This window comes from Pan paniscus, chromosome 20, assembly GCF_029289425.2.
Source record: "Pan paniscus chromosome 20, NHGRI_mPanPan1-v2.0_pri, whole genome shotgun sequence".
NCBI classification, from domain to species: domain Eukaryota; kingdom Metazoa; phylum Chordata; class Mammalia; order Primates; family Hominidae; genus Pan; species Pan paniscus.
Window position 1 is genome coordinate 53804025 of NC_073269.2, and position 21782 is coordinate 53825806.

Below are 21782 nucleotides of genomic sequence, written 5' to 3' on the forward strand. Positions count from 1 at the left end.
GTTTTTTGTTTTTTGAGGTGGAGTCTTGCTCTGTCACCTAGGATGGAGTCCAGTGGTGCAATCTCGGCTCACTGCAACCCTCCACCACCCAGGGTCAAGTGATTTTCCTGCCTCAGCCTTCCAAGTAGCTGGGATTGCAGGCACCTGCCACCACCCCGGCTAATTTTTTGTATTTTTCATAGAGACAGGGTTTCACTATGTTGGCCAGACTAGTCTCAAACTCCTGACCTCGTGATCCTCCCGCCTTGGCCTCCTAAATTACAGGGCTGAGCCACGGTACCTGGCCAATTTTTGTATTCTTAGTAGAGACGGGATTTCACCATGTTGACTAGGCTGGTCTTGAACTCCTGACCTCAAGTGATTCTCCCACCTTGGCTTCCCAAAGTGCTGGGATTAGAGGCGTGAGCCACCGTGCCCGGCCGGTTTTTGCCATTACTTTTAATGGCAAAAGGTGCAATGATTTTTGCACCAACCCAATATAAAAGGTGTTGCTCTGAGAGGGAGGTGTGGAGTTCTTGCCCATAGCTGCCACTTCAGTATTTCTCCTTCTCTGAGGCTCTGGGCAGCCCTCCCTGCTGTGCCCTGGGTTGGGGTCGTCTCTTCTCTTAATAAGGTGATCAGTAGCTTTGGGACCAGCAGAATGCATTAGAGGGAAATGGGCTTCACTGAAGAGGGCAGTGGATGAGAGGAAGGAGCATGTGTGAGGGCTTGTGTGCACCACACATCCTGACACCATCCGCCCAGCCTGCACAGCCTGACACCATCTGCCCGGTCCACCCATCTTGACACCATCTGCCTGGCCCGCCTGGCCTTCTCAAATGCTGGAGGGCTCTCGGCTCTGCTGTTCCCTTACACTCCTTGGCCAATCCATCTGCAAACCCTCTTGCTCTGCTATTATGTCCAGAATTTGACTGCGCCTTGTCCCCTCCGCTGTCACCATGTCTCCTGCCTGGACCATTACCGTCGCCCCCTCTCTGTGCTTCCGTCATCACCTTCTGCAGTCCGTTCTCCACTCCGCAGCCAGAAGGAACCTGTGAACACCCAAGTCACATCATGTCCCTGCCCTGTCCGGAGCCCTCCCTCAGCCCTGGGCTCACCTGGAATAAAAGCTAAAGTCCTCGCCCTCGTTGTCTGTCTGACCTCGCCTCTCCTGCGTGCCTACTCATGCTCACGCCCTCATCACTGCCCGTGGTCCCTGAGGCGCCCACGTGATTCTGCCTCAGGACCATTGCATGTCCTCCTCCTTCTGCCTGGAGCCCGCTCTCCTGGGGTGGCCACATTGCTGCTCCCCTTACCTCCTGCACATCTTGTATGTACCCCAGCCCTCCCCAACCCATTCTTGGCATCCTTGCCCTCATCTTCTCCTCGGGACGCTGTCTCTTGGTTCAGGGTCTGACTCCTGCCGGTAGAATGTGAGCTCTGGGAGAGCAGGGATGACTTCCTCACTCCCAGCACCATCGGGAAGGCGTTTGACTTCTCTTTGTGGAGCAGTAGGGATCAGTAGGGAGCCCTAAGAAGGGGAACAGCACGATCTTAAATAAAATAGGTCGCTCTGGCCACCAAGTGGGGAACTGAGTTTAGAAGTGGGAGGTCAGTTAGAAGTCCCTGCCACCCTCCAGGCAACGAGCACGAGAGGGTTGGGCAGACAATGCTGGTTCCAAGACCTAGAGAAGGGTGGGCTGGAGTTATTTAAGAGACAGGAGGAATGGTGGCATCTTGGAGCCAACCAGCGTTGGCTGATTCCCACAGATGGTGCCACTCCTGGCTGTGATGCGGCTGCAAACCCATGGCTTGCCCGGGACCTTCTCCAGGACAGGAACGTTTGAACCGCACCAGGTCAGCATCTGAAGGTGTTTGCTGTAAGACCCAGGCCTGTGACTCTGCCAGCCCAAACCCCTGCCAGGTCCTGGGCAGATGTCGGCCTGCTGTCACTTCTCTGGACTCTAAGGCTTTTTTGCCTGTGTGGCATGTGAGAAAAATAGGGGAGTGATTAGGAAGGCTCATGCAGAATCCAGGTAAAAAACTGTTTCAGGTATGGAAGGGTGGAGGGGAGGAAGGTCATCTGGAGTATTTTTTTTGAGACGAGGTCACCCAGGCTGGAGTGCAATGGTGTGACCATGGCTCACTGCAGCCTCGACCTCCCAGGCTCAAGCAATCCTCCTACCTCAGCCTCCTGAGTAGTTGCAATCAGAGGCATGTGCCACCACACCCAGCTATTTTTAAAAAAATTTTTTAGAGAACAGGGTCTCACTGTGCTGCCCAGGCTGGTCTCAAACTCCTGGGCCCAAGTGATCCTGCTCTCTTGGCTCCCAAAGTGCTGGGATTACAGGTGTGAGCCACTGTGCCCGGCCTGTCCAGACTCTGTATAGACATCAGCAGTCAGGCAGTGTGGCATCTTGGAGAGCAGCCAAGGCTTTGGTGTCCAAGAAACCCAGGTTCTAATCTCATTGCTTCCTGTTACTACTCGTGGCTTTTTAGCTTGTGTGCATTCGTAACAGTTGACTTGACCACTGATGGCTTAAATACTCTCTTATTTTTTTCAACAAATATTTCTAAATTTAGTTTTTGAGATGGCTAATTCACAAAGCTGAAAAAGCAAAAATTATTTTGAAAACTATGCAGTGGAACACCTCCTATTCCTGTTCCGATCTGCCAGGTCCCTTCATAGTTAGTCATTGTGTTTAGTGTCATATACACCCTTCCTGAAGTTCTTTAGGCATTGAAAAGCATTCAGAATATGTATCATGTCTCCTTCACCCTTTTCTTAAGCAGATGGTAACGTTTTACACACACCATTCTACATTTTACTTTTCCATGTAGCAGTAGTCTGGGTGATCTTTCCCTATCAGTACACAAAGAACATCCTCATTCTTTTTTTTTTTTTTTTCTGAGATGGGGTCTCGCGCCGTCCGCCAGGCTGGAGTGCAGTGGCACGTTCTCAGCTCACTGCAACCTCCACCCTCACTGGCTCAAGCGATCCTCCGACCTCAGACTCCAGAGTAGCTGGGATTACAGGTGCTCACCACCGCACCTGGCTAATTTTTGTATTTTAGTAGAGATGGGGTTTCATCATGTTGGCCAGGCTGGTCTCAAACTCCTGACCTCAAGTGATCCGCCTGCCTCGGCCTCCCAAAGTGCTGGGATTATAGGCATGAGCCACTGTGCCTGGCCTCATTCTATTTTTTTTTTTTTCAAGGACATCTTTACTGACATATTCACATACCATAAAATCCACCCATCTAAAGTGTACCAATTCAGTGGTTTTCAGTATATTCACAGAGTTGTGCAGACATCACCACAATCCATTTTAGAACATTTTCATCATCTCAAAAAGAAACCGTACTCATGAGCAGCCGCTTTGAATTTCTCCCTCCCCGCAGTCCTTAGCAACCACGCATCTACTTTCGGTCTCTCTGGGTTTGCCTATTCTGGACATTTTGCATAAATGGAATCATGGAATATATGGCCTTTGTGCCTGGCTCCCTTCACTTGGTGTCATGCGTTCCAGGTTCATGCATGTTGGAGCGTGTGCCAGTGTTCCTTCCTTCTTATGGCGCAGTAATAGTCCGTGATATGGATATACCACATCTATTTATCCGTTCATCCACAGACGGGCATTTGGGTTCTACCTTTTGCTTCTTGAAAGTAAAGGTGCTGCGGATGTTCACAGGCCAGCCTTTGTTTTGTTTTGTTTTTTTGAAACGGAGTTTCGCTCTTGTTGCCCAGGCTGGAGTGCAGTGGCGCAATCTCAGCTCACTGCAACCTGTGCCTCCCAGGTTCAAGTGACTCTCCTGCCTCAGCCTCCCGAGTAGCTGGGATTACAAGCGTGAGCCACCGCACCCAGCCTTGGGCCAGTTTTTGTGTGGACATATGTTTTCGTCTCTCTTGGGTCTATAAGTAGGAGTGGAATTGCTGGGTCACGTGGCAACTCTATGTTTAACTTTTGGAGGAACTGCCAGGCGGATTTCCACAGCAGCTGCAACCTTTTACAGTCCTACCGACAGTGAGTGAGCATTCGTGTTCCGCCACACCCTCACGAACACTTGCCCTTGTCTGTCTCTTTGATTTGAGCTATCCTAATGGCTGCGAAATGGTATCCTGTGGTTCTGATGTGCACTTCCCTGGTGGCTAATGATGTTGAGTATCTTGTCATGGCCATTTGTATACCTCTTTCTTTTTTGTACAGCTGCATACTATTCCCCTGTTTAGAGAAACTGTAGTTGATTTAACCCGTTTACTACTGCAATAGTCCTGCCCAAGAAATTAAAAAAAAAAAAAATCAACCTGTTTACTACTGATGGCCAGTGGGTTGTTCCCAGTATCTTGCTATTATTATTATTATTATTTTTTGAGACGGAGTCTCGTTCTGTCACCCAGGCTGGAGTGCAGTGGCACGATCTCAGCTCACTGCAAGCTTTGCCTCCCGGTTTCACGCCATTCTCCTGCCTCAGCCTCCCGAGTAGCTGGGACTACAGACACCTGCTACCATATTGCTATTATTAATAGAAACTTAACTGTAAGGCCAGGGCATGGTGGCTTATGCCTGTAATCCCAGCACTTTGGGAAGCTGAGGTGGGAAGATTACTTGAGCCCAGGAATTCAAGACCAGCCTGGGCAACATAGCAAGACTCCATCTCTATGAAAAAAAAAAAAATCACAAAACAACACACCTGTAAAAGCCCCTAACTGTATAATTTTGGTCGTGTCAATGGTACCTGCAGGATATGTTCCCATAAGTGAAGTAGCCAGGCAGAGGGTGAATGCGTCTTGATCCTGGTGGGTATTGTCATGTGCAGGGGGTCCTCATTATTCCAAGATATCATATTTGCAGATTCATCTAATCGCCAACGCTTACTCATAACCCCAAAATCAATAATGCACAATGCTTTTCCCATCATTTATGGACACTCACAGAATAGCAAAAAATTTGAGTCACCTGGTGCACACATCTCCAGCTGCAGTCAAGCAACGCCACACCCTGCTTTCTTATTCTCTTACTATAAACAAGTGTCCTTTTTGTGGTCTAGTTAGTGCCATGTTTTCTATATTTTTGTGCTTTGTGATTTTGCTGTTTAAAATGTCCCCAGTTTGGCCGGGCGTGGTGGCTCTCGCCTGTAATCCCAGCACTTTGGGAGGCCGAAGCAGGTGGATCACCTGAGATCAGGAGTTCGAGACCAGCCTGGCCAACATGGCGAAACCCTGGGTCTACTAAAAATACAAAATTAGCCGGGCATGGTGGTGCATGCCTGTAGTTCCAGTTACTTGGGAGGTTGAGGCAGGAGATTCGCTTGAACCTGGGAGGCGGAGGTTGCAGTGAGCCGAGATCGCTGCACTGCACTCCAGTCTGGGTGACAGAGCGAGACTCCATCTCAAAAAAAAAAAAAAAAAAAAAGTCCCCAGTTTAGTGCTGAAGTGCTGTCTGATGTTTCTAAGCTCAAGAAAGCTATAATGTGAGGCTGGGCATGGTAGCTCACGCCTGTAAGCCCAGCACTTTGGGAGGCCAAGGTGGGAGAATCGCTTGAACCCAGGAGGTCGAGACCAGCCTGGGGAACATGGTGAGATCCTGTCTCGACACACACACACACACACACACACACACACACACACACACACACACTCTGAATAAATAAGTAAATTTTAGAATTAGCCAAGCGTGATGGCGCACACCTAGGAGGACCACATGAGCCTGGAAGGCCAAGGCTGCCGTGAGTTCTTTTCATACCACTGCACCCCAGCCTGGGCAACAGTGAGACCCTATCTCAAAAAAACAATGAGAAGGCTGTGACGTGCCTTTCAGAGAAAATACACGTATTAGAGAAACTGCATTCAGCACAAGTTAGGGTGCTGCTGATGTGAGGCTCAGTGTTAATGAATCAAAACTATACATTAAATAAGGTGTCTTCAAACAGAAACACACATAAGCCAAGGTTTTATATTGGTTGGTGAAAGCATTGTGGCCAGAGGCTTTCAGGAACCTAACTTTGTATTTCCCCCAGGAGACATGGTTAATGTCTAAGTATTTGCTAATCCAATGTTCACAGTCACTTTTTAGATTCTGTAATATATAGAACACAGCCACCTGGAATAACAATCAATTGCACAGGGGTTTTTTTTCTACATGCTAGGGGTGCTTTACTGGGTTCTAATTTATGTGCAGTAAAATGCACAAAACTGAAGTGCGCAGCTTGAGTTCTGACAAATACTACCTGTGTAAGCATCACTCAGCTCTAGCTAGAGAACACGTCCATCATCTGAGCAGGCTCCCTTATAGCCTTTCCCAGTCATTCCTGCATCCCTCCCTTGAAGCGGCCACACGTCTGATATTTTTCCCCCACTATAAGTCAGTTCTGGATATTGTAGATTTGTTTGGTTTTTTTTTTAAAGACGGAGTCTTGCTCTGTCGCCCAGGCTGGAGTGCAGTGCGGCGATCTCGGCTCACTGCAACCTCCACCTCCCGGGTTCAAGAAATTCTCCTGCCTCAGCCTCCCGAGTAGCTGGGACTACAGGTGCCCACCACCATGCCCAGCTAATTTTTTATATTTTTAGTAGAGACAGAGTTTAGTAGAGCCAGGATGGTCTCGATCTCCCAACCTAGTGATCCGCCTGCCTTGGCCTCCCAAAGTGCTGGGATTACAGGCGTGAGCCACTGCGCCAGGCCCATGTTCTAGATCTTTGCACAAATGGACTCACACAGTGTGTAGACTTTTGTGCCAGGCTTCCTTTGCTCAGCATGATCCATTTAAGACTCATTTGTATTGTTGCTGTAGAAGTCCTTCATTCCCTTTTACTGCCAAACTGTATTCTGTCCTGTGGATGTAACAGTGTATTCATTTACCTGTTGATGGCTGTCTGTGCCATTTACAGTTAGGGGCTTTTATGAATAAGGCTGCTGTGAAATTTTTTTTTTTTTTTTTTGAGATGGAGTCTTGCTCTGTCGCCCAGGCTGGAGTGCAGTGGCATGATTTCGGCTCACTGCAAGCTCTGCCTCCCAGGTTCATGGCATTCTCCTGCCTCAGCCTCCCAAGTAGCTGGGACTACAGGTACCCACCACCACTCCCGGCTAATATTTTGTACTTTTAGTAAAGACGGAGTTTCACTGTGTTAGCCAGGATGGTCTCGATCTCCTGACCTTGTGATCCGCCCGCCTCGGCCTCCCAAAGTGCTGGGATTACAGGCATGAGCCACCATGCCCAGCTGCTGTGAAAATTTTTGTACAGGTGCTTTTGTGGACATACTTTTCACCTCCCTTGAGTAAATACCTTGGCGTGACATTGTTGGGTCATAGAGTTGGTATATATTTAACTTTACTTAATCCAGGCTTTAATTCTCTTCTGGGACAAGATGTCTAGGAGAAGGCCATTCCAGGGATGTTTGGCAGCTGAGGATTGTCAGGCCAGTAGGTCAGTGTCCCTCTTATACTCTCTCTCTCTCGTTTTTTTTTTTCCCTGAGTCTGTTTTGCTAGGGAACCTCTGATTCTCTTGACCTTCCCCTCAGGAATGCATAATGGCGGCTGCGGCACCAGTCATTGTCATTATATTCACAGCAGTCTTTCAAGCAAAAAGAAGGAGAGGGAGCAAACAGTCTTCCCAAGACAAGATTCTGCCTTTTTAGCCAAATGTGAAAACTTTCCCATATCCATTCTGAGCTGCAAGGGAGTCTGAGGAAGGAAGTTTCTGGCCAAGGAGCAGGGGTCTGCACTCACTATGGTCTGTCCTCTGTTGACCAGGATGTTGGGGCTGGAAGTGTTTATCAGACCCTGGGCAACTTCTAAATTAGCCTTCCTGAGCCTCAGAGAAGACTCAGTGGGACCACTTGGTCAGGGGCCTGGACCTTGACCAGGAACTGGTGGCTTGTGTTTGATACAAGAACAAGAACCCCAGAAGGAAAACTAAAGAGACAGAAGCTTCTAGGCCGGGCGTGGTGGCTCATGCCTGTAATCCCAACACTTTGGGAGGCTGAGGCGGGCAGATGACTTGAGGTCAGGAGTTCGCCAGGCGTGGTGGCAAGTGCCTATAATCCCAGTTACTCCTGAGGCTAAGGCGGGAGGATTGCTTGAACCGGGGAGGCAGAGTTTGCAGTGAGCTGAAATCATGCCACTGCACTGCAGCCTGGGTGACAGAATGAGACTTCGTCTCAAAAAAAAAAAAAAAGCAGCAGCAGCTTCTAGAACAGTGGTTCGCAGAGTGTGGTCTGTGCCAGCAGCATCAGCATCACCTGGGAACTCATTAGAAATGCAGAGTCTCAGGCCGCACCGGGACCTGCTGATTCCCAGATTCTCAAATCTGTATTAGGAACCAGTGGTCTACAAACCCGTGTGCACGTCTTGGGGAACGTTTGTTTTCCCCTTTGCTTCCCTTAGCTGCATTTTTTCCCCTGAATTCGAAGCCTGCTTCATTGCCTGATGACGTGTGAGTCCCTGTGTCCGGTGAACATAATCATTTCTTTTGTATTTCCGCCACCCACCCCGAATGCCTGTACTTTACCCTCTCCCAGGGTTTTTCCTGTTTCTCATAAGCCAGCATTGAGAAAAATCCAAACCCTTTTGAGATACCTGGTTTTCTTGGCAAGACTGCAGCTTTATAGCTGTATTTAGAACAGCGTCAAATGGTGAAAAGGGAAAAGAGAAGACGCACAAAACATTTCTAGTTTGTAACTACCTGTATAAAATAGGCTTTTAAGAGCTAGACATCAGTCGCTTTATGAGCAGTCTAAGCTTTATGGGGCCCACTTTATTTGGTTAAACTAATTCAATGATTTTAGAGCTCTACAGGTCACTAAAAATAAAGATGGTGTAGATTTTAATTGCTCTTCAAATTGCTCTTTCTCTGTCTTTCCCAACAGGGGTGGAGGTGGGTGAAGAATCAACATTTTTTTCCCTGTTTTCCTTTTCTAGCTTTAAAATAGACACATCATGCAAGTGGCTACATATCCAGGGCCCAGCCAGCTCTTACGGGGCTTTTTCATGCAATTGAAAATGGTGCTTTGTCCGAGAGGGCATGACTCTGTGGTGTGTCCTTTGTATGAATTGGGAAAGGGGACTCCTTTCTCCATGTGGATGCCACCCTTCTCTGGGGCTCATAGGTGTGAGCAGAACCTGGACTGGATTTGATGCCCCACTTGCCCCTTTGTCTGGATTCCTTTGTGCAGTGAACAACCTGTGCAGCTGTACATGGTGGTGCATACACACACACACACACACACACACACACACACACACACACGTTCTCTTCTCTTCTCTCTTTCTTTTTCTTTTTTGAGACAGGGTCTCCCTCTGTCACCCAGGCTGTGGTGCAGTGGCATGATCTTGGCTCACCACAGCCTCAGCCTCCCAGGCTCAAGCAATCCTCACACCTCAGCTTCCCAAGTAGCTGGGACCACAGGTGCACACTAGCATACCTGGCTAATTTGTAAAATTTTTTGTAGAGATGGGGTCTCACTGTGTTGCCCAGGCTACATATATATCTTCTATACTCTGTACGTATTATATGCGTCTCTGTCTTAGAAACTTACATGTACATTAGTTTCCCATTGTCGCTGTAACAAATACCACAGATGCAGGATCTTAAAACAGAAAACTATTCTCGTATAGTTCCAGAGGCCCTAAGTCCAAAATCAGGGTGTTAGCAGGGCCACTGGGGTTGTCAGAGCTGTGCTGCCTCGGGAGGCTCTAGGGAAGAGCCTAGAGCCTTCTTCGCCTGGTCCAGCCCCCGGAGCTCTAGGTGGTCCTTGGCTCGTAGCCACGTGACATTAAGCTTTGCCTCCTTCTTCACGTGGCCTTCTGCTCTTCTGTGACTTCTCCTTTGCTGTTAAGAGGACATTTATCATAGGATTTTGAGCCTACCCAGATAATCCAGGACAGTCTCATCTCAACATTGTTAATCTAATTATGTCTACAAAGACCCTTTTTTCCAAATAAGGATGGCCACATCCACAGGTTCTGGGATGTTTACATATTTTTTGTGGTGGGAGCCACCATTCAACTCACTACAAAGGCCTTGGAAATACATCCTAAGAGCTTAACTTCTAGGCGTCATAGCATGTTAAGTCCACGTACCAGGTGAACACATCACCTCATTTGTCTGTCTGACCAAGGTTCACGGGAATGACTCATTCGAGGCATTTCAGGACAACTAAAGGGATAGAGGACCTGGCCAGGTGACTGGCAGAGGTGGGGAACCTGTTGTAGTACACCTGTGCTGTGGGGGGTGGAGGGAGAGAAGGCCAGGCTGGCATCATCATGTAGTTCCCACAGGCTTAGGAGTCTCAGCTGGGTTCAAATCCTGGCTCTTGGGTGACCTTGGGCAAGTACCCAACCCTTTTTGGCCTCAGTCTCCTCATTTGTGTAATGGGCATGAGGATAATGGCATCTGCCTTATAGTGTTGCTGTGAGAATGAAATGAAGTAAGATGAAGCACTTTGCCGGGCGTGGTGGCTCACGCCTCTAATCCCAGCACTTTGGGAGGCCGAGGCGGGCAGATCACGAGGTCAAGAGATTGAGACTATCCTGGCTAACACAGTGAAACCCCGTCTCTACTAAAAATACAAAAACAAAAAATTAGCTGGGCGTGGTTGTGGCGCCTGTAGTCCCAGCTACTCAGGAGGCTGAGGCTGGAGAATGGCGTGAACCCGGGAGGCAGAGCTTGCAGTGAGCTGAAATCACGCCACTGCACACCAGCCTGGGTGACTGAGCGAGACTCCGTCTCAAAAAAAAAAAAAAAAAAAAAAGACGAAGTACTTAGCATTCAGCAACCTTGGCTGGGGTGACGAAGATGATGAAGTCGGAGGTGGCCGTAGCCAAGGGCTCATGGGACAGAATCTGACCCATCAAATGCCCAGACTCCCAAACACCAGGGCTCATAGCCACGTGGCCCAGGCAGAGGTTGGACTCGTAGTTGGGGCAGGTCCAGTCGGTGGCCAGCGAGGAAGGGGGTTCGCGGGGAGGAGCAGAGGCCAGAGGGAGCCGGGCCGGGGAGGAGGGCTTTCTATGGTCGTTTACACATGGCATCTCGGTGTCCAGTGTGGGGCAGGCATATAGGAGGAGCTGAGGCTGCTTGGGCAGCATTTATTTACCAATCGGTAGGTCAGCTTTTGAGTATTTTAATGGCAGGAGCAGCCAGATGTGAATAAGCCAAATGTGAACCCAGGCTGGGTGATGAGAGAAATACATTTACTACATTTGGGCCAGAATAGTGGTCATGGACAGGAGGGCACTGACTGGAGAGATTTGGGAGGTGGGATGGATAAAACTTGGATGAGTCAGATATGGGGTCAAACTTGGTTCCTAAGTCCCCAGAGAGAGCTGTATCAGTGAGCTGTCGCTACATAACACACAGCCCTGGCTGGGCACAGTGGCTCATGTCTGTAATCCCAGCACTTTGGGAGGTCAAGATGGGAGGATCGCTTGAGCCCAGGCATTTGAGACCTGTCTGGGCAACATAGTGGGACCCCGTCTCTACAAAGAATTAACCAGATGTGGTGGCGTGCGCCTGTAGTCCCAGCTCTTCAGGAAACTAAGGTGGGAGGATCCCTGGAGCCCAGGAAGTCAAGGCTGCAGTGAGCTGTGATTACACCACTGCAGTCCATCCTGGCCAACAGAGCGAGACCCTGTCTCAGAAAATCAAAATAATAATAAACAGAAAAAAGAAAACCATGATCCCAACGGTTAGAATTTGGACTGGGCGTAGCTAGGTGCTTCTGGCCTGGGCTGGGTGTCTGTAGTCAGCTGTTGGACAGCTGGTGACTGCGTCTAGGGCTTGGCTGGCTGTTAGCTGGGGTGATGGGGTGATGGGCACGTGGCTCTCATCCTCTTGCAGGCCAGCCTGGGCTTCTTCACCTGGCAGCTGGGCAAAGACTGGAAGTGTGCCAGGCTCAGAATCACACACCATCGGCCAGGCTCCTTGGCTCATGCCTGTAATCCCAGCACTTTGGGAGGCCGAGGCGGGCAGATCACGAGGTCAGTTCAAGACCAGCCTGACCAACATGGTGAAACCCCGTCTCTACTAAAAGTACAAAAATTAGCCGGGTGTGGTGGCACGCACCTGTAATCCCAGCTACTCAGGAGGCTGAGGCAGGAGAATCGCTTGAACCCGGGAGGTGGAGGTTGCAGTGAGCCGAGATCATGCCACTGCACTCCAGCCTGGGCAACAAGAGCAAGACTCCATCTCAAAAAAAGAATCACACACCATCACTTTCACCACATTCTGTTGGCCAAAGCAAGTCAAGAAGCCAGCCCAGGGTCAAGGGCTGAAGTCATAGACCCCACTTCTTAATAGGAGGAGCTGCAAAGAGTGTGGGACGAGGGAGGAGAATTTCTGGCCACTTTGCAATCAACCACAGTGGCCTTTGTTTCAGATCCCCTTTCCACCAGCCCTCTCACATTTTGTTTGACCTCTCTTCTTAATCAGTGACCCACAAAGAACAGCCCTTGACCCATGTGAGAGGCCTTGCCATGGGTTGCAAAGAAAATCCAGAAATGGGAGCTCTTTTTGCGTCAGGTTGTATTTGTCTGCAAATAATGGGAAACCACATAGTGGCTTAAACCATAAGGATTAACAAGTTTGGAGGCGGGCAGCCCATGAAGAGTTATGAAGAGTACAGTCAGGCCGGCGCGATGGCTCACGCCTGAAATCCCAGCACTTTGGGAGGCTGAGGCGGGTGGATCACTAGAGGTCAGGAGTTCAAGACCAGCCTGGCTAACGTGGTGAACCCTGTCTCTACTAAAAATACAAAAATTAGCCGGGTGTGGTGGCGCGTGCCTCTAATCCCAGCTACTCAGGAGGCTGAGGCAGGAGTCACTTGAACCTGGGAGGCAGAGGTTGCAGTGAGTCAAGATTGTGCCACTGCACTCCAGCCTGGGCGACAGAGCGAGACTCCGTCTCAAAAGAAAAAAAAGAACACGGTCTTTTTGTCAGCTCCCATCAACCATCCTCTGCTGGTGGGCTTTTCAGCCTCAGGTTTGTTGTCCCATGGTTGCAAAATGGCTGCCACAGCTCTAGTCATCTCAACTGTATTCAAAACTGGAAGCAGGAGCAAAAGACTGTCTTTCTGGAGAAACTCTGTCTTTGTATTCTGGAAGGAAAACTTTCCCTGAAAGTCTCACTGAGCAGAACCTGTCTGTACACTTCGGTTTTTACTATTTGCACAACTGTGGTTACTCTAACTGCAAGAAAGGCTGGGAAAGTGAGTGTCTGATAAAGGAGATAGGAATGCCTCTGGCTTAGTTCAATTATTTTAAGGCTATTTTGACCACAACTCACAGTCCAAAATATGTTTCTTTGTGTCGCAGTACACACACACACACACACACACACACACACACATTATTGAAACCAATTTCTCAAATACTCACTCTTACCATGTACGATACACGTTAATGTCTTCCATTCCATTCCATTCCATGCATTTTAATTATTTAAAGCAGTTCCTGGTCACAACCTGCTAATTTGATTTCACAACCTTCAAAGGCATGACCCATAGTTTGAGAAAGACTGGCCTAGAACAGTCTTTGTTTACATCTTAGCGTTGGCAAGTGTTAACCCTGCACAGAGTCAGGCTTCTGCGAGCGGAGGAGGAGAGGTGGGGAAATGGTGTTTTGAAAAGCAACAGATAGACTTTGCCACATCATTTGCACTTCTTATCAGCAAATGATATCGTTCTGGAGACTTTGTATTACTGGCAGGCAACCTGAGGTTACTCCAATTTATATTGGGAAATTAAAATTTGCCTGTTTGTGGAGCTTAGCTGGCCCTTTTAATTCCGTATCCTGCTAGCAGCCTGGCTTCTGCACAGCTCCTGATGACAGCGCAAAACTCCGATTGCATTACAAGTGGAGGAGGAATTCACACAATTTTCTGGAAGGACACTGTGTCATTGTTGCATCATGGCTGTTCTCTGGAGCTGGTTGTGGTTTTCAGGCCCGGCCTTTCCTGCTTTTTATAGTGTGGTGGTGAAGAGTGAGGTCTTCAGAATCACAGGGTCTGAGTTCAAATTCTGGTCCCATGGTGCGATCTGGGGCAAGTGTCCTGACCACCTCCGAGTCTCCTTTTCCTGTAAGATGTGCATCAGCAGTGCTTCCGTGGGGATGGGGAGGGATCGGTGGGTATGGAGTAAGCACAGGGGCTGGTACCCGGAAGCACTTAGGCAATGCGGGCTCTTCAGGGTGTGCCAGGCAGCTTCGGCTGCGTGATGCCGCAGTGATGAGTGGGCCCGGTTCGCAGTGGTCCGTGGTGGCAGAGGCTGGCTTCTCGCTCGTGTGTGTGCCCGCTGGGGGTTGGCTGTGGCTCTGGCCACATGTCCGCCCTGTTCTGGAACTCAGGGGAACTATGTGATGGCTCTTGAAGCTTCTGCTCTGAACAGACACAGTGCGCCCACTCCATCTCATGGAAGGAGAATCTTTCCGTAGGAGCAGGCCCACTGGGTGGGGGGCAGCGGACAGATGGTTAAAAAGCCAGTGTGCCACACCAGGGCTTGTCTCCAGGGTGCTGGTGACAATTTTGGGTCCGCAACCCTGCATACTAGTTTTCAACCCCCACCCCCCCGCCTCCCCACCCTGCAACCTCAGTCACTGTTTCAAAAGTTTCTGAGTGTGGGGGGTAGGGGAGAGGTCTCCAGCACCCTCCCTGGCTGAGAACCACCGGCTGTGCTCCCCAAGCCAGGGATGGGGTCTGCTTCTGCCCTTTTGCTGTCCTCAGCACCCCCCACCAGACACACAGTAGGTGCCTACTAAATGTACATTTCAGCAGGTTGCCTCTTGAATAAATGAAAGGATTTGTTTAATTTCCTCTGCAAATTCATTCATTCATCCCACAGATATTTATTGAGCTCCTAATGTATGCCACATAATGTGCCAGCCCCAGGGATCTTGCAGGGGACAAAACAAGCAAAAGTTCCTGTCCTGGGGGACATTTCGGTAGAGGAGACACACAGTAAACAACCAAACCCTCAGACAGATGTATGATATTTGATGTTAAAGTTTTGGTTTTGTTTTTTTTGGGATGGGGTCTCGCTGTCTTGCCCAGGCTGGAGTGCAGTGGCACGATCACAGCTCACTGCAGCCTCGAACTCCTGGGTTCAAGCAATTCTCCTGCCTCAGTCTCCTGAGTAGCTGGGATTACCGGTGTGCAACACCATGTCTGGCTGGTTGTTTTGTTTTTTTTAATCTTCATGTGTGTCTTGAAAGGCTTCCCCTGCCTGCTGGGTTGAGAGCAGCAAGACACCTAGCTGGCCTGGTGAGGGTGCACACAGTGCAGGTGCCGCAGCGCCCCCAAAACTGCTCTTTTCCACTGCGTTTATCTCATCTGGAAAATGGGGGTAATACCAGGGTGTTTGGAAGGATTCAAAGAACCCTGGTACCTGGCTGAAGCAGGAGATCTGTTAACCCTTCCAGATACACACACAGGCCATGTGCGGCAAACAGCACCAAAGTGGGGCCGGGGACTTCTGTCCAGCCTCACTGGGCTGTGGCCCAAAAGCTCTGGGAGTCGCCCCATTAGATCTCATCAACAGTGGCAATTAAAATGATCACAACTAGCGTACACACTGCTTACAAAGTACTTTAGGACATGGATTAGAGGTGTTCCTATGTAACAGTCCCATGGAGGACGTAGTGTTATCCTCCCCAAACGGAGGCACAGAGGGGATAAGTAACTTGTCTTAGGGTACACGGCTGGGAACGGGAAGTGGCAGCCCAGGGATGGGAGCCTCAGAATCAGTCAAGGTGCACTTGATTCCTGCTGTGAGCATGCGCAGGTAGTAACCCCAGCCCCTCGCCCAATTTCTTTTTTTCTTTTTCTTTTTCTTCTTTTTTTTTTTGAGCTCTGTCATCCAGGCTGGAGTGCAGTGGCGCAATCTCAGCTCACTGCAGCCTCTGCCTCCTGGGTTCAAGCAATTCTCCTGCCTCAGCCTGCGGAGTAACTGGGATTACAGGCATGTGCCACCACACCCAGCTGTTTTGTATTTTAGTAGAGACAAGGTTTCATCATGTTGACCAGGCTGGTCTTGAACTCCTGACCTCAGTTGATCCTCCCACCCCGGCCTCCCAAAGTGCTGGCATTACAGGTGTGAGCCACCACGCCTGGCCTTCTTTTCTTTTTGAAATGGAGTCTCACTCTGTCGCCCAGGCTGGAGTGTGGTGGTGCAATCTTGGTTCACTGCAGCCTTGGCCTCTGTAGCTCAAGTGATTCTCCCACCTCAGCCTCCCGAGTAGATTGGACCACAGGTGCCCACCACCACCCCCTGGCTAATTTTAAAATTTTTTGTAGAGATGAGATCTTGCTGTGTTGCCCAGGCTGGTTCTCCAACTCCTGAGTTTAAGCCATCCTCCTGCCTCAGTTTCCCTGCCTTGGCTGGGATTACAGGTGTGAGCTAACCATGCCTCCCTCCTTTTTACTTCTTTGAAGTAAAATTTTCCTGTGTTGAAACACAAAAATCCGAGCTGTTAAATTCTGAACACTCACATAACCACACCTTGGTCACAACACGGACCGTTTCCCTCTCCCCAGGAAGTTCCCGTTCATGTCTTTTTTTTTTTTTTTTTTTTTTTTGAGATGGAGTCTCGCTCTGTCGCCCAGGCTGGAGTGCAGTGGCACGATCTCGGCTCACTGCAACCTCCGCCTCCCGGGTTCACGCCATTCTCCTGCCTCAGCCTCCCGAGTAGCTAGGACTACAGGCGCCCACCACCACGCCGGGCTAATTTTTTGTATTTTTAGTAGAGACGGGGTTTCACCATTCACACAATGGTCTCGATCTCCTGACCTTGTGATCCGCCCGCCTTGGCCTCCCAAAGTGCTGGGATTACAGGCGTGAGCCACAGCGCCTGGCCCTATTCATGTCTTTAGTGTTGTCATTGGAATGAAAGCACATGAATACAAAATCCTCAGAGACAGCTCTGCAGCCTCCACTTTGAAATTCACCCTCGGGACTGGTTTGCAGAAGCCTCACGGGAGCTGCATCCCCTCCTGTCTCTAATTCTGCTGGTAGGTAGGTCGTGCACAGAGCTTGGGCCACACCTACCAGAGCCAGGGAGGAGGCATGAACAGACGTGAACCCTTCATCTTGGGAGCTCGTGCACACCTTCAGGCCAGGCAGGAACAGGGCACCCGCATTCCAGAGGAAAAGAATCCTGTGTTCCAGGGTCTTGCGACATCTGCTTTCTAGCTCTTTCTGGGATTGGGACCTCAGAGGAAGAGAGAAAGCCACTCGCCACTCCTGTTCCTTCCTCCTCCTTCCATGCCAGTCCCTTTATCTCCTTTTCCAATCCGAAGCATCCCAGGCATTCATAAAATGATAACAGAGACGCACACCCCCGTCACCCAGCCCCGCGATAGTGCCTGAACATTCTGCTGTATTTGTTTCAGATCCTACGAGAGAAGTAGCAGGAGAGGGTCGCCTGTCGGGTAGTGGTGAAGGGCGAGGCCTCTGCAGTGAGCCTGCCTGGGCTGAAATCCCAGCCTGGGTGGGGTGCGGTGGCTCATGCCTGTAATCCCAGCACTTTGGGAGGCCAAGGGGGCACAGATCACCTGAGGTCAGGAGTTCAGACCAGCCTGGCTGACATAGTGAAACTCTGTCTTTACTAAAAATATAAAAAATTAGCTGGGCGTGGTGGTGCATGCCTGTAATCCCAGCTACTCCGGAGGCTGAGGTAGGAGAATCGCTTGAACCTGGGAAGCAGAGGTTGCAGTGAGCCGAGATCGCGTCATTGCACTCCAGTCTGGGCAACAAAAGCAAAAAAAAAAAAAAAAAAAAAAAAAAATTTCCCAGCCTGACCCCTTACCAGCTACAGGATTTCGGCCAGATGAGTAACCTCGCTGAGCTTATTTCCTCATCTACTGAGTAGGGATCACAGAAGCACCTGCCTTTCGGGATTTAGGGAAGGCAAATGAGTTGTACATGTGGGGTACCTAAACCAGCACCCAGCACATAGTGGGCCCGCAGTCAGCGTGGTTTATCATTGTCATAGTCGGTCCTTGTTCTTCACAGATCCCGTATTTGCGAATTCACCTACTTGCGAACACTGGTAACCCCAAAACGGTGCTGATCATTTGCAGAAGTGGGTAGAGTGGCCAAAAAAATTGAGCTGCCTGACATGCAGGTTCCCAGCTGAGGTGGGGCCTGATGTCTTGTTTCAGCTCAGATTGCAAAGCAGTGTCGTTTTTGCAATCTGTTTAGTGCCACATTTTTCACATCTTTGTGAGTCTTTTTTTTTTTTTTTTGAGACGGAGTCTAGCTCTGTCACCAAGGCTGAAGTGCAAGTGGTGCGATCTCGGCTCACTGCAAGCTCCGCCTCCTGTGTTCAAATGATTTTCGTGCCTCAGTCTCCTGAGTAGGCACGACTACAGGCACCCGCCACCAGGCCTGGCCAATTTTTTCTATTTTTAGTAGAGACTAAAGGGTTTTGCCACGTTGGCCAGGCTGGTCTCGAACTCCTGGCCTCAAGTGATTTGCCCGCCTCAGCATCCCAAAGTGCCAGGATACAGGCATGAGCCACCGCGCCCGGCTGTCTTTGTGCTTCTTATTGGTGATTTCTCTGTTTAAAATGGCTCCTAGGCCAGGCGCAGTGGCTCACTCCTGTAATCCCAACACTCTGGGAGGCCGAGGTGGGTGGATCACTTGAAGTCAGGAATTTGAGACCAGCCTGGCCAATATGGTGAAACCTTGTCTCTACTTAGCCGGGTATAGTGGCAGGTGCCTTATCCCAGCTACTCGGGAGGCTGAGGCAGGAAAATCACTTGAACCTGGGAGACGGAGGTTGCAGTGAGCCGAGATCGCATCACTGCACTCCAGCCTGGGTGACAGAGCAAGACTCACACACACAAAAAAATAAATAAATAAAATAAAATAAAATGGCTACAAGCAGGGTGCAGAAATCTAGTGTTCCTAAGGGCAGTGAGGCTGTGATGTGCCTTCTGGAGAAAATATCTGTGTTAGAGAAGCTTCCTTCAGGTGGGAGTTATAGTCCTGTTAGCCATGAGTTCAATATGAATGAATCAACAATATAGATTAAATAAGATGGCTTCAAACAGAAACGCATATAAGTCAAGGTGATGTATCGATTGATGGGTGAAAATACAGTGGCCAGAACCTGGCAAGAACCTAGCCTTGTATTTTCCCCAGGAGCGGCGGCTCAGCGTTCACGGTGACTTTCTAGAACCTCACTACTGCAAATAGCAAGAATTGGCTGTATTTTGTTATACTGAAGTGCCAGTAAATGACATAGTATAATGTTATATGCTATAGTGTATGTGCTACATATATGTAGTATATATATGGGATAATAGTATGTATAGTGTGGTTTTGTTCTATTTAAATTATTCTTATTTTTATTTTTATTTTATTTTTTTTGAGATGGAGTCTCACTCTGTCGCCCAGGCTGGAGTGCAGTGGCACGATCTCGGCTCACTGCAAGCTCCGCCTCCCGGGTTCACGCCATTCTCCTGCCTCAGCCTCCCGAGTAGCTGGGACTACAGGCGCCCGCCACCACGCCTGGCTAATTTTTTGTATTTTTAGTAGAGACCGGGTTTCACCGGGTTAGCCAGGATGGTCTCGATCTCCTGACCTCGCGATCCACCTGTCTTGGCCTCCCAAAGTGCTGGGATTACAGGGGTGAGCCACCGTGCCCGGCCAGATTTTTTTATTTTTGAGACAGGGTCTCACTGTCGCCCAGGCTGGAGTGTAATGCCACTATCCTAGCTCACAGCATCCTTGACCTCGTGGGCTCAAGCGATCCTCCTGCCTCAGCCTCTCAAGTAACTGGAACTACAGGCAAGCGACCATGCCCAGCCAAAAAACTTTCTTTTTGTAGAGACAAGATCTCCCTGTGTTGCCTAGCCACGCTGGTCTCGAACTCCTGAGCTCCAGTGATCCTCCTGCCTCAGCTTCCCAAAGTGCTGAATTTACAGGCGTGAGCCACCGCGCCAGCCATTTTGTGTGATTCTAAATTTTTTAAACTTCCCTTGAATGTTGCCTTTTCAGCCTCCCGTCTCTCTTCCATCCCCCTCCTTTGTCCATCCCTCTCCCACCTACATCCCATAGCTCTGTCCGTCTCTGACCACGTCTTTTTCCTTTTCTCTGACTTTCTCACTCACTGTCTGTCTCTCATTTTCTCCACAGCTGGCCCCCAAGAGGACCCTTTCCAAGTCCCCAGCTGGGGGCCCCGCGTAGACCTGGAGTGGACACGCCCCTCCTTCCCTTCATGATTCGTTTGTAGCGCAGGTAACCAGCGAAGCATCCCTGTTCATTCCTGGAGGGGCAACCGTCCCTCATTCCACCTCCCCAGCACCACCTTGGCCCCTGGATGAGGAAGGAGCATTCCTTCCTGGAAGAGCCTGGCAAAGCAATATCTCTGGCTCTTTCTTCTCCCACCTGGGCCCCCTGGGTCATCTGGGCCATCACCCTGCCTCTGCATTAGCTGCAAGCAAAATCTTTCTCTCTGCCCCTTTCCCCTTTTCTCCAGATTCTTTGCAGACCATGCCTTTGCATGCCTTCTGTGAGCGGGTTGGGGAGGGAAGGGGCTCATAGGCCATGGACCTGGTGACACAGGGGGAGGAAGCCTGGTGGGGCTGGGATGTGGAGCAGGTGGTGAAAGTACGTCCTCACCACTTCTAAAGCAGCGAGAGCCCGGGAGGCGCCTCCCTGGGGACACTCCCCACAGCCAGCCCCTGAGAGGTAGAGTAATTGGCGTGTGGGGCTCTGGAGATGCATGTGTCTCTGTGCTGCAGGGAGGGTGATCCGTGAACCCTGGAAAAGTATGTGTCACATTTCTTACCCACATGCATGTTTTGGCGTGAAACATGCGTGTGTCATCAGATTTTTCACAACTTGATTCAGCAAATACACCCCAGCCCACTGTGGGAGGTCCCTGGCCAGGGCTCTTCATAATGTCACTGAGCACTGGGGATGGAGGACTTGGGGGTTGCACTGAGGAGGCCCCTGTTAGGGGAGTTCAGAGTATGCTGTCAGGGTGAGGGGCTGTGAACCAGCTGAGGGTGCATGTAAGATTTTATATGTGGGGTTTTTGGGTGGGAATGGTGACCCGTGGCAGTTGTCACATCGTCAGTGAGGTTTGGGACCCCCTACTCCAACAAAAAAAGAGGGTAAGGGAACTCCACGGTCCTGAGCTGTAAATTCCCACCATTCAGGGATCAGGTCTTCTTTTCCATTGTGTATTGTGTGTGTCATTGGGAGGAGACGGGGGCAGAGGGTGCAGGAAGTAATGAAGGGATGAGTGGCTGGAAGGATGGGTCTGTGTGGGTATTTGGCAGAAGGGAAGGAGGGGTGCTTGGATGGAAGCTTGGAAGGATAGAGGGATGGGTAGGTAGATGGATGGAAGGATGGAGGGATGGGTAGGTAGATGGATGGAAGGATGGAGGGATGGGTAGGTAGATGGGTAGAAGGATGGAGGGATGGGTGGGTAGATGGATGGAAGGATGGAGGGGATGGGTAAGTAGATGGAAGGATGGAGGGATGGGTAGCTAGATGGATGGAGGGATGAGTAGGTGGATGGATGGAAGGATGGGAGGGATGGGTAGGTAGATGAGTGGAAGGATGGAGGGATGGGTAGGTAGATGGATGGAGAGATGGGTAAGTAGATGGGTGGAAGGATGGAGGGATGGGTGGGTAGATGGATGGAAGGATGGAGGGGTGGGTGGGTAGATGGGTAGAAAGATGGAGGGATTGGTAGGTAGATGTATGGAAGGATGGAGGGATGGGTGGGTAGATGGATGGAAGGATGGAGGGATGGGTGGATGGATGGAGGGATGGGTAGGTAGATGGATGGAAGGATGGA

The 21782-nt window shown here is 50.0% G+C and overlaps 1 protein-coding gene across 2 annotated transcripts in view; it reads left to right on the forward strand.

The window, feature by feature from the left end:
• The window catches only part of BICRA (BRD4 interacting chromatin remodeling complex associated protein), a 100812-nt gene that overhangs the window by 48174 nt on the left and 30856 nt on the right, over positions 1 to 21782 (forward strand). For both annotated transcript variants that reach the window (XM_034946664.3, XM_055103491.2), the window contains exon 2: positions 20108 to 20209. The gene's annotated coding sequence lies outside the window, so the exon portion shown is untranslated. The remainder of the gene's footprint in view (positions 1 to 20107; positions 20210 to 21782) is intronic.